We start from the raw sequence: 4,933 nt of genomic DNA on the forward strand, positions 1-4,933 counted from the left end.
GCCCCACCTCCGTTCTCTTCTTACTGCTCCCTAGGAGCCTATTCATCTGCTGTTACATTGAACTGGGACCTCATTTTTTATCTCCACCACCCCAAGTGATGCATTCTCACCCCAATGGCATGCATTCTCAAAAGCTTCCAACCTACTACCTTTTGTGATAGCTATTTTTATCCCCTTTCAAGAATTGAAGGAACTGAGACCTAAAGCCCTACAGTTAACTTGTGGTGAAACTGGATCATAAACCCAGGTCCAAAAAAACCATGTTCTTGGCTGTTACATGACGTTTTGGCATTAGAGAGAAAAAATCTACCACATGGTAAAGGGGAAAGTAGGCTGGGTTGAATTTCAAATATTTGGATTGGAATGCAAGCTCTGTGACCTTGGACAAGTTTCTGTTTTTTTTTTGTTTTGTTTTGTTTTGAGATGGAGTCTTGCTGTGCCGCCCAAGCTGGAGTGCAGTGGCATGATCTTGGCTCACTGCACCCTCCGCCTCCCAGGTTCAAGCGATTCTCCTGTCTCAGCCTCCTGAGTAGCTGAGATTACAGGCACTCACCACCATGCCCGGCTAATTTTTTGTATTTTTAGTAGAAACAGGGTTTCACCATTTTGGCCAGGCTGGTCTTGAACTCCTGACCTCGTGATCCACTCGCCTTGCCCTTCCCAAAGTGCTGGGATTACAGGCATGAGCCACCACGCCCTGCTATTTATATATGTTTTTTAGCTACAGGGTCTCACCCTGCCACCCAGGCTGGATGGCGCAATCTTCCTGCTTCAGCCTCCCCAGTAGCTAGAACTACAGGCATGCACCACTATGCCTAGCTAATTTTTATTTTTATTTTTTGAGCCAGGGTCTTGCTCTGTTACTCAGGCTGGAATGCAGTGGCATGATCAGAACTCACTGAAGCCCTGAACTCTGGGCTTAAGTGATCCTCACACCTCAGCCTCCTTTGTAGACCTCAGGGGTGTGCCACCATGCCTGGCTAATTTTTAAATGTTTTTGTAGAGACAAGGTTTTGCTATGTGGTCCAGGCTTGTCTCAAACTCCTGGGCTCAAGTGATCCTCCTACCTCAGCCTCCTTTGTAGACTACAGGGGTGTGCCACCATGCCTGGCTAATTTTTTAATGTTTTTGTAGAGACAAGGTTTTGCTATATGGTCCAGGCTGGTCTCAAACTCCTGGGCTCAAGTGATCCTCCCACCTCTGCCTCCCAAAGTGCTGGGATTACGGGTGTGAGCCACTGCACCTGTCCAGAAACTATAATTTTAAATGCCTGCTTTGGGCTTGTCATTCTGACATATATTACATGAAATTATAAAGATTGATGATTCAAAGTGATTAATACAAGAGCTACTCAAGAAATTGTAATATTATTTTCTTCTATATCACAACATTTTTTTTTAACTGACACACTTCCTGTCATTTTCATGTGTATTTCCTTTTCATTTTTCTTCCCCTCTGCTAGTTTGGAAGTTACATTATACCAAGTTTTTGAGTATTAGCCTAGAAATCTTAACATGTATTAGCCTAGAAATCATAACATAAAGACTTCTAATAATCAATATCTTTAATTTTTTCTGTAGAAAATATAAGGATCTTGGAACACTTAAACTCCAATTACTATATTCACCTTCCAATTTTTTTTTTTTTTTCAGACGCAGGATCGCTCTGTCACCCAGGCTGGAGTGGTGCAGTGGCACCATCTAGGCTCACTGCAACCTCCGCCTCCTGGGTTCAAGCGATTCTCCTGCCTCAGCCTCCTGAGTAGCTGGGATTACAGGCACGCGCCACCACGCCCACCTAACTTTTATACTTTTAGTAGAGACGGGGTTTCACCATGTTAGCCAGAATGGTCTCAGTCTCCTGACCTCGTGATCCGCCCGCCTCAGCCTCCCAAAGTGCTGGGACTACAGGCATGAGCCACCGCACCTGGCCTCGCCTTCCAATTTATATGCTATAGTTACTGAGGATTTTAATTATATCTTCATTTTATTCATATCTATTAGACATTTTTATATTTCTTGTCTTTGACATCAATATTTAGATTTCACTCCATGTTTACCATTTTATTTGCTCATCATCCCTTCTTCGTTTTATTTATTTTATTTTCTTTTTTTTTTTTTGAGACAGGGTCTTCCTCTGTTGACCAAGGTGGAGGGCAGTGGTGCCATCATAGCTCACTGCAGGCTGAATCTCCTGGGCTCAAGTGATCCTCCCACCTCAGTCTCCCAAGTAGCTGGGACTACAGGCCTGTATCATCATGCCAGGTTTTATTTATCTATTTATTTTAAATTTTTATTAGAGATGAGGTCTATTTGGCCCAGGCTGTTCTTGAACTCCTGAGCCCAAAAGATCCTTTCATCTTGGTTTCCCAGAATGCTAGGACTATAAGGCATGAGCCACAGTGCCCAGTCCATCATCCCTTCTTGAATCTTAGACTTTCCTTTTAGTACAGGCATACCTCAGAGACATTGCAGGTTCCAGACCACTGCAATGAGGCAAGTTCCTGGTTATTTATTACTTTTCTGGTTTGTCAATGCATATAAAAGTTATGTCTACACAATACTATAGTCTATTAAATGTTTTTATGGTTAAAAAACACAATGTGACTACCTTAATTAAAATATATTTTGTGTTAAAAATGCTAATGATCGGCCATGGCTCACGCCTGTAATCCTAGCACTTTGGGAGGTTGAGCGGGGCAGATCACTTGAGGTCAGGAGTTCAAGGCCAGCCTGGCCAACATGGTGAAACCCTGTCTCTACTAAAAATATTTTTTAAGGCTGGGCGCGGTGGCTCATGCTTGTAATCTCAGCACTTTGGGAGGCCAACACAGGCGAATCACGAGGTCAGGAGATCCGAGACCATCCTGGCTAACACGGTGAAACCCCATCTCTACTAAAAAAATGCCAAAAAATAAATTAGCCGGGCGCGGTGGCGGTCACCTGTAGTCCCAGCTACTCAGGAGGCTGAGGCAGGAGGATGGCGTGAACCTGGGAGGCGGAGCTTGCAGTGAGCCGAGATCGCGCCACTGCACTCCAGGCTGGGTGAGAGAGTGAGACTCCATCTCAAAAAAAAAAAAAGTTTTATATATATGTATATATATATATTTTAAAAGGGTGACCCTTTCTTGTCCCGGCCTGCACAGTGTGGGTTCGTGGGTCTCTGAGACCTTAAAATTGAGAGCGTTTTGCACTCTAGGGGCTGCTCCTGGTGGCTCTGTGGATGCCACAGAACAAATATATTGAATTACACCGTAAACACTATGGATACCGTTTGGAATACCATGAGAAAAGAGAAAGAAGGAAAGTCGAGAGGCTCATGAATGTTCAAAGAAGGCAAAGAAAATGATTGGTCTGCAGGCTAAGCTTTACCATAAACAGCATCATGCTGAGAAAATACAAACGAAAAAGACTATCAAGATGCATGAAAAGATAAACACCAAACAAAAGAAGGATGAAAAGGCTCCACAGGGAGCTTTGTCTGCTGGACAGAGAGGGACAATCTCGAGCCAAAGTACTTTCCAATATGATTAAACAGAAACGAAAAGAGAAGGTGGGAAAATGGGAAGTCCCTCTGCCTAAAGTACGTGCCCAGGGAGAAACAGAAGTATTAAAAGTTATTCGAACAGGAAAGAGAACGAAGAAGGCATGGAAGAGGATGGTTACTAAAGTCTGCTTTGTTGGAGACGGCTTTACAAGAAAACCACCTAAATATGAAAGATTCATCAGGCCAATCTGCGTTTCAAGAAAGCCCATGTAACACAACCTGAACTGAAGGCCACCTTTTGCCTACCAATATTTGGTGTAAAGAAGAATCCCTTATCCCCACTGTACACAGCTTTGGGTGTTACTACCAAAGGTACTGTCATTGAGGTAAATGTGAGCGAATTGGACCTTGTGACACAAGGAGGCAAAGTTATTTGGGGAAAATATGCTCAGGTTAACAACAATCCTAAAAATGATGGATGCATCAGTCTTACTGGTTTGACAGCAATTTCATATATAATTATTGAGGACTACACACCAACTGAAAAAACTGCCATTACTGTAATGTTTCTACCAAACAGTCATACATGTCTACAATCAAGAGATTTATTACATTGTAAACATTCAAATGGTCCAGTTTTATAAACGGTCTTTATTTTGAAATCTGCTTAGACCCCATGTTCATAAAATTGAATGACTGAATTGAATGTTCATAAAATTGAATTGAAAAAAAAGCAAATATACAAATATCCTACTTCATCAATATCTGCATTTATGAGTGGGTATTCAGCAATTTCCTGAAAAACCACCAGTGTCCGTTGAAAATGCCTTTCAAAAAGGTTAATACACACTTAATTATGTGCCTGAGAATTTAACTGAAGTATCTTCTACCATAATGATTAATGATTAATCATTAATCCTAAAAAAGGTAATATTAATACAGATGTTAAGTTTACAATGTTTATATTAAAAGTATGTGAGGAGACACAAAGTTCAGAACTCTTAGAGAAATCTTTTCACCTGTGAAATCCTTAACTTCTGAATACAGCAAAGGTTCAGTGAATTCACATTCTAAACATTTCTTCCTCTCATTTACCATGTATAATAATACCTACTTGGCACTATTTTCTACTCGAATCATGAAAATGAAAAAAAATACTAAAGTCATTATACTCTGTTAGCATTTTCTGTATTGTAAACAGTATATTTCTACTTTCAGAATGGTATTAAGAATTCGTTTAAGCAACTCCAGCTAAGTTTTAAAAGGAAAAAGAAGACTGCACGGATTCTCTGGGGAGAAATTTATTTGTAGTTACTTAGATGATGTAAAAAAGTAAGGTTTTTTTTTACTGGTGAAAGCACTTTTGTGATCTGTGATATGTTGTGGCTTTAAGGATGGCTGTATATTACATTAATGTATTAATCACCAAAAAAAAAAAAAAAAAAAA

The 4,933-nt window shown here is 40.7% G+C and overlaps 1 protein-coding gene and 1 pseudogene across 8 annotated transcripts in view; one reads left to right on the forward strand and one right to left on the reverse strand.

Moving 5' to 3' along the window:
• The window catches only part of ATP2B4 (ATPase plasma membrane Ca2+ transporting 4), a 117,579-nt gene that overhangs the window by 79,714 nt on the left and 32,932 nt on the right, over window positions 1–4,933 (reverse strand). The gene's annotated exons all lie outside the window — the stretch shown is intronic.
• Window positions 3,223–4,329, forward strand: LOC108514981 (ribosome biogenesis protein NSA2 homolog pseudogene; annotated as a pseudogene).

This window comes from Rhinopithecus bieti, unplaced genomic scaffold, assembly GCF_001698545.2.
Source record: "Rhinopithecus bieti isolate Rb0 unplaced genomic scaffold, ASM169854v2 scaffold_33903, whole genome shotgun sequence".
Lineage (NCBI taxonomy): Eukaryota > Metazoa > Chordata > Mammalia > Primates > Cercopithecidae > Rhinopithecus > Rhinopithecus bieti.